Consider the following 12,184-nt stretch of genomic DNA (forward strand, 5'->3'; position numbering starts at 1 on the left):
CAATTTTTAAAGAAGATTATTTATTTATTTGGCAAAGCAATAGAGGGAACACAAGCGGGGAGAGTGGGAGAGGGAGAAGCAGGCTTCCTGCTGAGTGGGGAGTCTGATGTGGGGCCGGATCCCAGGTCCCTGGGATCATGACCTGAGCCAAAGGCAGATGCTTAACCAACTAAGCCACCCAGGCGCCCCAGTTATAAATGTAATTGAATGAACTAAACAAAAAGGAGAATGGTGATGACACTATGCCACATGCTCCTTAAAAAATGATGTGCCTCTCTGGGGGTGGGGGGGGACAAACAAACAAACTTACCAAAGCATAAGGTCCAATGGTTTACAACCAAAGAATCAACAAAATAGAAAGTAAAAAGCACTAATAAAAACCAAGAAGACCCATTTTCTAATGTTAAAAAAGCTTAGCAAAAGGGCAAAATTCTAAATTTGTATGCAGCTAATCATATCATTTCAAAATTGATAAAGTAAAAATTGACAGAACTATGGGTTTGGAAGACTATACTATTATTATTTAAAGATTTACTTATTTTAGAGAGTGAGCAGATCGGGGAGGGGCAGACAATTCTAATGCAGATTCCTGCTGAGTGCAGAGCCCATCCTGGGGCTCCATCCCAGGACCCTGAGATCATGACCTGAGCCAAAATCAAGAGTTGGCCCCTTAACCGACTGAGCCACAAAGGCACCCCAAGACTATACTATTCTAATGGGAAATCTCACCTTCCACTCTCAGTAATTGCCAGATGAAAGATGCCACGCAGTGAACATGCAGAAGATCTCAGCAGCTCAGCCAACAGGCTCTTGAAATGGAGCCGCAGAGAACCCGGTCCCTGACAGGAATCTATGTTCTTCCCAAGTGCACGTGGGACATATGATGGAAACGAACCCCCGTACAGGCCACGGAGCAATCCTCGGCAAATCATGAGGAATCTGTTATCACAAAACAGTACAATTCAGTTAGCATGAATAACAAGGTGATAATGGAAGTTTCCAGTCACTTAGATATTTTAAAATGCACGACACAACACATGAAGTGCTCCTAAGAGAAATGAGAAAATACTACAAATCCAAACTGGTAGATGCCTCCAGAGCCACCCTGGGTGTTTGTGGGTTTTCCTTTATTAAAAATAAAAATATTTCTTATTTAAGCCCAGAAATCCAAGCAGCAGTCCACAAATAATCGCATTTTCACCCAATAAAGTACAATGGATAATTTTATTTCTGCTTCCATGCTTTCAGGAATATGTAAATTATAGAATAGCTTAAGAATAAAAGGAATCTAACATCCCATAAAAAACTAGTGGGATGCAATTACAGCAGCATGGAAAAGAAAAACTTGTAGCCCTAAATGTTGATATTCACAGGCGGCATTCAAAATGCGTACCTGCCGGAGCCCCAGCCAATAAGGAGGGGCGTCAGGCCAGGCAGCTGGAGCGGTGATGTGCGTGGGTGAGTGTTAGGGGAAGAGCGCCTGCTGCGAGCTACGTGACCCCACCCGGGAGTGATCAGAAGAGTAGAGAAAAGAAGCGTGTAAGAAGAATAAGAAACTGAAAAGCAATGCAGAAGACTGAGAAGTCAAAACTTGCAAAAAAGATACAATATGTTCATTTCTAGGGACTGATGTTTATGGCAACATGTATCTGTGGGAGAGAGACAGAAAAAGGAAAAAAGAAAAAGTGGACATGGCTAAAAGTGCTGCAGAGATTACAATACTAGGAAAAATATGGTGGCAATAGATGTGAAAATGCAAAGTGGCACCTGACACAGTTCAGGCACGCACATGTGGCTGAGGTGTCTAGAAATGTGGGGACCGACGGACGGGGACTGCAAGACTGTGGCGCCTTGTTGGGGGCAGGAGCCACGGGAGCTCCAGCTGCACGGCAGGCACCACACCGCTCTGCTGGTTCTGAAGCGCATGCTCCTCTGTGAGGAATTTCAGGAGGAGTGAAAAGTACTATTACCAACGGTACATATTGTGAATATCAACATTTAGGGCTACAAGTTTTTCTTTTCCATGCTACTGTAACTGCATCCCACTAGTTTTTTATGGGATGTTAGATTCCTTTTATTCTTAAGCTATTCTATAATTTACATATTCCTGAAAGCATGGAAGCAGAAATAAAAGTAAATCAAAGGAAATAAAAGGAAATCAGATTCTCTCAACTTTTAGGGAAAACATGAATAAAGAAGAAGGAAAAGAAAAAAACAAACACCCAAAGGCTGGGAAGCTAAAATGGCAATCGTACCCGCTGCCTCTCACCCAACTCTTCAAAATCACACAGGCCCAGACGGCTCGCCCGTGTCCCAGCAACTCTCCGAGGGCCAGAACATCCCTTACCTTTTCAAAGTATTTAAGAAAATATAAAAATAAGAAAAGATATTCAAATCATTTCATGATGGTATTCTTAGTGCTCAGATCAACAACAGATCATAGAAGAAAAGGAAACGAAGGGCCATTTCATTTGTGAATCCAGACATAAATACCCTAAACAAAATACTGGCCATTAAATCCCTTTGTTTTTGAAAGTAGGAAAACAAACTGAAAGTGTATCTTTGCATGAGTTCCTGGACCACGAGTGTTTGCTGCCTGATGAACACACACACGGTGTTCCCGAGGGGCCAGAGCTCTGAGACCAAGGGCATCTACAAACACACTCAGATATGGACGACCAACAACTATTAGATGCCAGAGAACTTGAGCGTGCTGAGAACTGGAGAGGCTGGAGTCTATGGTTCACACTATAACTGGACGAGAAGCAAATCTATTATACTCCTCCCACAAGAACAATGAAATATGTATGCCAATGGAAAGGAAATTCTCTCTCTTTTTTTTTTTTAAGCTGCGGAGAGGAGGCAGAAGGAAGGAAAGGGCAAGAGAGACTCTTTTTTTTTTTTTTTTTTTTTTTTTTGACAGAGAGATCACAAGTAGGCAGGGGGTGGGGGGAAGCAGGCTCCTGGCTGAGCAGAGAGCCCAATGTGGGTCTCGATCCCAGGACCCCAATATCATGACCTGAGCTGAAGGCAAATGCTTAACCCACTGAGCCACCCAGGCGCCCCACCAAAGAGACTGTTAAGCAGACTCCATACTCATGCTCCAATGTCTAACGTAGGGTTCAATCTCATGACCCTGAGATCATGACCCGAGCTGAAACCAAGACTCAGATGCTTAACTGACTGAACCAGCCAGCCAGCCGCCCCAGGGTGAAGGGATTTGAAGCAGTTCTACCATTTCTTAAGAACTATATATCCTGTGTTACTGCTGAAGTAGAAGTCGATTCCAGTATGATAATCCAGAGTGAATGTGAGCGCCACACAAGGATTTATGAGCACGACAGTGTGGCCCCTGCTACCTTAGGAGACACAGTTTGTTTTCTGTTCCTGCTAAAAAGTCTACACACCCAATTGTGGAACATAAGGTCTGTTACAGGATTCCTGGATGGGGAGAATGGCCCTTCATGTGGGTGTGGTACCGTGCGCGGGGACCTTGGCTGACAGCTAATCCAAAGATGGGGACAAGCAGGGCTGCTTGTGGCCACTGTAGCTGCTTCTCAATATTCATGTTCTAAACATTTATGGTCACTTGGTTTTGTTGTTTTTAACCTCAGAATTTCTGGGCATGGACTGCAGCTTGGTACCTTTCTCAGTTTAAAGTCTTTCTTGCATGCACACTCACGGTGTCTAATAACACTAAATAATGGTAAACAGCAGGGAACTGACAGGCTAATGCTGCATCCACTCCAGCAAATGAGGTCGAAACATCTGGATCCAAATGCATTAAAGGGACAAGTTAGCATTAAGGAAACATTTTGCCTCTCAACTGAATTTGCATCCGATCTCAAGATATTTATTAAATTTGTAGCAACTGTGCATTTTGGCTTCAGAGAATAATAATATTTTTAAATATATAAATATTCTCAATATATTTATATGAAATAAAACTTTTTAAAATTCTAAAATAACTTTAAATCCCTGTGGCAGAACTCCAAAGTCTACCCTCTTTGCTAATTGGGACACGTAAATGAATTTGAATTCTGATTTGCCTTGGCAGTTTTTTGCCAGAAGTCCAATTTTCTTCATACATGAGCTTTCTGAAGTACAGCTTTTTTTAAAAAAAGATTTTATTTATTTATTTGACAGAGAGAAATTACAAGTAGGCAGAGAGGCAGGCAGAGAGAGAGGAAGGGAAGCAGGCTCCCTGCTGAGCAGAGAGCCCGATGCGGGGCTCGATCCCAGGACCCTGAGATCATGACCTGAGCTGAAGGCAGAGGCTTTAACCCACTGAGCCACCCAGGCACCCCAGCATTTTCTTTTTGAACCAAAAGCACAAAAGGACATGAAAACTGATATGTAATTCAGGAAAGGCAATTCTTTTTTAAAAATTTTTATTAACATATAATGTATTATTAGCCCCAGGGGTACAGGTCTGTGAGTCATCAGGCTTACACACTTCACAGCACTCACCATGTCACATACCCTCCCCAATGTCCTTAACTCAACCACACGGGAAAGGCAATTCTTATCGATCATTTCAAAAGTCATTCATTCTACAAGTATTTGCTGAGGTCTGTTGTGATAAACAGAATATAGCCAATAAAAAAATAAACAAAGTTAAAAGAGATGTTTGCAAGTCCGTAAAATAAAGCTTGTGCACATCACTTAATTAGATGCCGCTCTCTCCAGGATCATACGCAGAGCTCCAGGAGAAAATCCCTGCGGTCAGACTCCTTTTCCCAGGAATTCAGTCCAGGCCAAGATCAGGTCTTTGCGGCTGCAAGGGGAGGACGGAAACTGTGGTCCGTGGGGCCAAGAGGGCCGTGTGCACACAGCCAGAGTCGCGGAGGTGCCAAAATTGAGTGAGAAGAGGAAGCCAGTGGTAGAGAAAGGAGAAAGGAACAGAAGCAAAGGCATTTTGGAAGCACAGAAAGTCCCTGAGGGAGCCGCGTTCCAGGCCACTCTACACGTCCACGTTCAGTTCCTTCCCATTTGGGGCAGCCTGAATGGGACTCTTTTTCTTTTGATTTAATGGCCATATCTGTGGATGTTTGAACTTATGGCAGAATAAAAGTAGGAAGTGGAACAGGGAGGGAGGCTGTAGAGTCAGACGAACTGACAAACCGAAGCCAGAGGTGATAGTGAAGGAGGTGAAGATGTGCCTGAAACAGAAGAGCTCACAAAATATGGAAGCCTGAGGCATCCGGTACTTCTTCTCAGTTCTGGACACATGGATAGAAGTAAATAACAGAAGCCATCAGAAGAGAAGTCCATGTACCTTCTTATGACTCCTGCTCACCTGCCCCCGTTCTTGTGGAGGGAGAGCCACGGGGCCGCTCTCCTCGGCCAACAGCTCCACTAGCCAGACCCGCTCTCACTTGCCTACCGGCAACGGGCGTGTCAGTGACCCCCGCTCTCCTGCACCGTCAGATTTCTCCTCCCGGATGAATCACTCCTATCAGCACGTTAACATGCTGTAATCTCTCCAATTTAGCTCCGTATCCCCATCCAGTGAACACACCATTTCCTGCCTCTCTTTCAGAACCAAAAACTTCCTCCTTTTACAATTATGCTCCAAAATCTATGGTCAATTCTTAGTCCTTCGTAATGCAGTACAAAGGACAGAGCATCACTTACAGGTAGTCTTAAAAGTCAAATCTGCATATCATTAAGCTTTTAAATATCTATCACTTTCAATTGACTGTTAAATACAGAGATTATTAGAATGTGTTACACAACATCATGAGAAAATGATGAGGTGACTCCAGAACTTGGGTCCACCTGAGAGCTTTTCGCTACAACTCCCTGCAGTGAGGAAACCTGTGGTATCTGATACAGCAGCCACTAGACACGTGTGGCTCTTGAGCAACCAAAACATGGTGTGACTGAGAATCTGAATTTTCATCTTAATATAATAATTTATATGTATGTATAAACAAACCAATATTATAAAGAAAAAAATCGAGGCTAGGGAGCCTTCAAGAATAAAAGAATTTTAAGAGACATCACAACTGAGTGTAAATACAATCATAGCTCTGGAAACCAACAAAAAACATCAGAAAATAAAACGTGTTCTGCTTACCATTACATCAATCAAGATAAAATAATCAATGAAAACACACCACACTGTCTAGTTATAAAAGGTATAGTTTAGAATATGTAAATTATACCTCAGTAAAGTTGATTAAAAAAAAAGATAAAATGTAACAAAAAAGAAGACATCTACATTGAAAACTATAAAACATCACTGAGAAAGAGTATAAACAGAGAGATACTATGTTCATGGCACAAATTGAGAGAGATACTATGTTCATGGAGGAGATATTTAACAGAGTCAACATAATTGAAACCAAAGTATTGGCAGGAAAAAAATCATAGCAGACTTTTTATCAGAAACTGACAAGTCACATCTAAAACTTATTGGAAATGCTAAGAATCTGGAAAAGTCAAAACAAACTTGAAGATGTTGACTTCAAAATTTACTTTAAAGCTATAGTAAATAATACTGTGTGGTTTTGTCATATAAACTAGTAGATTAGTGGGCAGAGTCAGAAATACATGAAGAGAAAAGAGCCCAGACATACACGGTCAACTAGTTTACAGTAGAGTGTCAAAGAAATCCAACGGGGAAAGAACAGTAGTTTCAAAATATGGTACTGAAACAAATGTATATCATCTAGAAAAACAAACAACAATTACCTCAAGCCATACTCACAAATTAATTCAAAATGGCTCATAAACCTAAATGTAAAGTGATACAACTTTGTATACAGGAGAATATCTTTGATCCTGAGTCAGGCAAACATTTCCTAAAACACAAAAAGCACTAAACATAAGAGAAAAAAGTTAATAAATTAGAATTTATCAAAATTAAAGCTTTCTTCTCTTTAAAAGATACCACTAAGAAAATGAAAAGGCAAGCGCAGCCTAGAAGAAGATATTCATAATTTTTTGTGGTAACTTGACCTGACAAAAGACCTTTATCTGGGATCCTTTGCCTTGAGCAATGAAGGCAAAAGATGTCAACAGCACTTCACAAAGGAAGATATACAAATGGCCAAAAGCACATGAAAATGTGCTCAGCCATTAGTCCTCTGGGAATGCAAACTGCAACCAAAATGAAGAAATTCTTCCCACGTTTGGAATGGCTCCATTAGAAAGATCGGCCACACCAAATGCTGGTGAGTCTACAGAACAAGCAGAACTCTTGTTCGTGGGAGTGTAGAATGATACAACCACTTCGGGAAATTTTTCAGCAGTTTCTCATAGGACATTAACATACACCCACCCAACCCCACGTCTAGGTATTTGCCCATGAGAAACGAAAAGAGATGCCCACGAAGAAATTCATACAAGAATGCTCACAGTTGCTTTAATCATAGCAGCCCCCACATGGAAGAAACCCAAGTGGCTATCAGCAGCTGAACGGGTAAACCACTTGTGATACATACAACGGAATGCTCTATAAAAATAAGGAGGACTGAGGACTGAGGTACAAACCATGAGGTATTATCAGAAGCATTAACTTGAGCAAAAGTAGTCAAGCACAGGGCGCCTGCGTGGCTCAGGGGGTTAAGCTTCTTCTGCCTTAGGCTCAGGTCATGATCTCAGGGCCCTGGGATCGAGCCCCACATCGGGCTCTCTGCTCAGCGGGGAGCCTGCTTCCCCCCTCTCCCTGCCTTCCTCTCTGCCTACTTGTGATCTCTTTGTGTCAAATAAATAAAATCTTAAAAAAAAATAGTCAAGCACAAATGAGGTCATACTTCGATTCCATTTGTATGAAGTCCTAGGGTAGTCAAAACCAACTTATGGTGATGACAAATCGAAAGACTTCTGGTCTCTGGGAGGAAAGGGGGATTGACTTGAAAAGGGCAAGACAGAACGTTCTCAGTGATGAAACTCTCATATCTCGACTGCAGTATGGATTACATGATTGCATACATTTGTCAAAACTCGTCAAACGATACCCTCAAAATGTATACATTTTATTGTGTGTAAATTACATAAAAAGCCCCAGAAGGAGTTTGGGTGGAAATTGACAGGCTGATTCTAAATTTTATATGGAAATCCAAAGGGGCCAAGAATATCCAAGGCAGTCTAGGAAAAGAACAAGGCTGAAGAAGTTCTGCTGCAGAAATGAAGCTCTATTATAAAGCTGTAACAATGAAGACCATGTGGGGTCGGTGCAAATACAGACAGATGAGTGAAACGCCACAGGAAGTCCGGAAACAGACCCACACGCCTGATTTATGACAAAAATGACGCTATGAATTGGTGGAGAGAGGATGGACTTTTCAGTAAATGGAGCTGGGCCAACTGGTATAAATATTTGCAAAAAATCCATCTTGACCTCTACATACCACACACCGATACCAGTTCTTGGTGGGTTGTGCCACCAAAGTAAAAGGCAGAAAATCCAGGGAAAATATTTAGAAGAAAACACAAGAGGGGTGCCTGGGTGGCCCAGTGGGTTAAGCCTCTGCCTTCGGCTCGGGTCATGATCTCCGGGTCCCAGGATCGAGCCCCACATCGGGCTCTCTGCTCAGTGGGGAGCCGGCTTCCCCCTCACTCTCTCTCTGTGTGCTGCTCTACTTGTGATCTCTCTGTGTCAAATAAAAAAAAAAAAGAAAGAAAGAAAACACAAGAGACTCCCCACGATCTGAAGGTAGGCATGTGTTTCTCACACAGGACAGAAAAAATACTAAGTGCAAAGGAAATGTTTGATAAGTTGGACCATCAACGAGAGAACGCATGGACTTAACAGTGGTGTATTCATCCAACGGCACACGACACGGTGACCAGAGTGGGCGACTCTCCCAAATACAAAGAGGCCAGACAGAATACATACTGTACATTTCCACTTCTATCAAGTTCAAAAGATAGCAAATGGATGGTGTTAAAATTTAGGATATCGTTCACACTTATGGTGGGAGTGGGCTTGCTTACTTGCTTGGTAAAAATTCATCACGGTGTACAATGATGGTTTGTGTATTTTTCTGTGTGTTACACATCAACACGTATAAAGTTAAAAGCAAGACAAAACCACCTGATTTTCTCCCCAGTCTTCTTCCCTCTGAAATCGTCTACATTTTCGTAAAATGGCAACCCGGTCGAATTGTTGGGACAAAATCAACGAGGCCACGCTCGGCTTTCCCTTTCTCACACTCACACGCAGTCCGCTGCAAACCGCCGGGCCCGACATCCTTGCCTCCCGCTGACGGCCCGCGCCACTGCTTGCCGGGACTCCTGCAATGGTCTCCTCACTCGTCTCTCCCAGGCCCACCAGCCTCCTTCCCTTCAGGCTGATCTACACATGCAGCCACAGCAACCACTGTAAAGCAGATGTTGGCTCACCTCACCTGTGTGTTCCAAAGCCTCCAAAGCCAAAGGCCTTCTAAAATGCCCACAAACTGCTCTGGGATCGGGCCCCGACACTTTCCTCCCTGCCCACATCACTCCAGCCAGCGATCTTCTTGCTGCTTCTTGCATGTGCCAAACACACTCCTACCCCAGAGCCTTTGCACTGGTCACCTTCTCTGATACATAATTGGCTGACTCACCACCCCCTTCAGCTTTCTACTCTGGTGTCACTCCTCAGGGCCTTCCCTGACAACTTTAAGTTTTTAATTCCAGTTAGTTAGAACACCATTCTTTTTTACGGATGAACAATATTCCATTACACACAAACACACATCATTCATCAGTCGATGCACACTTGGGCTGCTTCCATATTTGGCTGTTGCAGATAATGCTGCAAGGCAAGCATGCGGATAAAGGGGAACCCTCTTAGGCCGTTGGTGGGAATGCAAACTGGTGTAGCTACTCTGGATAACAGTGTGGGGCGCCTGGGTGGTTCAGTGGATTAAGCCTCTGCCTTCAGCTCAGATCATGATCTCAGGGTCCTGGGATCGAGCCCCGCATCGGGCTCTCTGCTCAGTGGGGAGCCTGCTTCCCACATGTCTGCCTGCCTCTCTGCCTACTTGTGATCTGTCTGTCAAATAAATAAATAAAATCTTTAAAAAGAAAAAAAAAAAAACCAGTGTGGAGGGTCCACAGAAAGTTAAAAATAGAGCTACCTTATGATCCAGCAATCACACTACTGAGTATTCACCCCAAAAATACAACACTAACTTGAAGGGGTACACGCACCCCCACATTTACAGCAGCATCATTTATGATTCCCTGGCAATGTTTTAAACCTCTCTTGCCATCGTGTTCAATCCCCTTTACTGCAGCTTTAGTTTTCATCATCGTTCTTCCTACTACAAGGTAATATATTAAATGATAATTAGTTAATATATTAGATAATAGATGATAATTAGATCATTGTCTGGTTTCTCACTGTTGGAGTTACAAATAGCAGAAACTAGAATGAACCCTCTATGGTGCTGGATGGAAACTGAAACCACTGATGTAAACTCATGGTTTACATCTACTTAGTGATATATCTATCAACTGATGAATCAAGCAATTGAAAGACATATATATTCCCTATTCCGACTGGCAGCAGCAATACCCTCATAGGAATGAAAACACCTAACTTTCATATCCTGGCTTCCTTAATACTATTCTCTCAAAGAAACCAGAGCTCCTTGGAAAATGATTGATTTCAGGTTGATTTTCAGATGACACAGATGACAACTTTAGGGGCTTCCACTGGCCAGATCAAGTACAATTTGGGTATCAAAATAAATAATGATAGTAAATCACAATCCATTAAATAAAATGGAAAACTGAGTCCATTCAAAAAGCACAAAAAATGAGTAAATTGAAAGTTAATGAAGAATAAGATAGTTTCTATCTGTAGAAATATTTGGGAGTTTGGGGGCTTGTTTTCTTGTTTTTTTTTTCCCCTAAGATTTTCGTTATTACTCCTTACCATGCTTGTGCTCTCCTCTACCTTGAAACATAAGAAATATAATTGCTGTTTCAATGTCCTTGTTTAATTCTATCATCTGTGTCATTTCTTGTCAGTTTTGAACGAGCCTTCTCCTCATTAAGGGTTGTATTTTCCTCCTTTGCATCCTTGGTGATTATTGGTTAGATGCTGGACGTTGTAATTTCTACACTGTAGTTGCTGGGGTTTTGTGGGGAGGGTTTTCCCTGTAAATATTCTTGCACTTTGTCCTGGGACATCATTACGTTACTTGGAAACAGTTTTATCTTATCAGGGCTTGCCTCTAATCTCCATTAAGTTAGGACCAGGGCAGCCTGTAGTCCAAGGCTAATTCAGCAACACCACTGAGGTAACCATCTTGGGAACTCTATCCAATGCGTGTATCATGAGGTGTTTCCGCTCTGGCCGTTGGGAACTATTCCTATTCCCTTCCTTGTGAGCTCTACAGATTGTTCTGCCTCTTCATTATGGTGGGGCTCCCGCCAGCCTCGTGTAGTTTCTCACAGACTTGTCAGAGACTTGAGGAGAACTCTTTGTCTATCTCCAGAACTGTTTTGCTCTCTCCTCTCTGCTACTCTGTTCTGTGAATTCTAGCCACATTGACCTCCCCACATTTTCAACCTCAACTCACAGAGACCACGAAGCTTGTATGAGTCCCCTTCCCTGTGATGAGGTCGGGAAACTCTCTCTAGGCAAGCACTTAGGGCAACATGGGGCTCCCCCGATCTGAAGGGTCAATATCCAACTGTTCCACATATTCTGTTAGAAATTCTGTTATTTTTTAAGACTGCCAGGTAAGTTTGGACCCTGTTATTCGGTCGCGGCTAGGAAGTGGATGTGGAGAATGGGGTATTTACTTAGTTTCAAAGGAACTCTCCACAAAATATTTCCCAATTACAAAGAGAAAAATAGTAACTTTACATAGAGAAGCCTGGCAGACATCATTGTGATGAAGTGACCAAAACTAACATCATCGGAAATGGGAGAAAATGGAATCATGGGCCATTTTATAACAATGGTCCTTAACTGGATGTGCTGGGACGATCACATCTTCACTTCTGTGACATTCTTGCCAAACTCGAATCTAATCACAAGGCAACATCAGCCAAACTCAAACTGAAAGACATTCTACAACACAACTGACCTGTGACCTGTGTAAACATTTTAGGAATTAACTGGTAACAACTATGAAAGATGTTTATAGCCTGTGACTCCACAATTGGATTCCTAAGTATATATTCTATAGAAACTGATACATGTGCACAAAAGAGACCTACTGGAACGTGC

The 12,184-nt window shown here is 42.4% G+C and overlaps 1 long non-coding RNA gene across 1 annotated transcript in view; it reads right to left on the reverse strand.

Moving 5' to 3' along the window:
* Positions 1–12,184, reverse strand: part of LOC131811322 (uncharacterized) — a 46,811-nt gene that overhangs the window by 2,886 nt on the left and 31,741 nt on the right. Inside the window, exon 2 of the long non-coding RNA XR_009345876.1 lies at positions 730–939. This is a non-coding gene — a long non-coding RNA (uncharacterized LOC131811322). The remainder of the gene's footprint in view (positions 1–729; positions 940–12,184) is intronic.

The sequence above is a fragment of the Mustela lutreola genome, chromosome 11, assembly GCF_030435805.1.
Source record: "Mustela lutreola isolate mMusLut2 chromosome 11, mMusLut2.pri, whole genome shotgun sequence".
Taxonomy (NCBI): Eukaryota; Metazoa; Chordata; class Mammalia; order Carnivora; family Mustelidae; genus Mustela; species Mustela lutreola.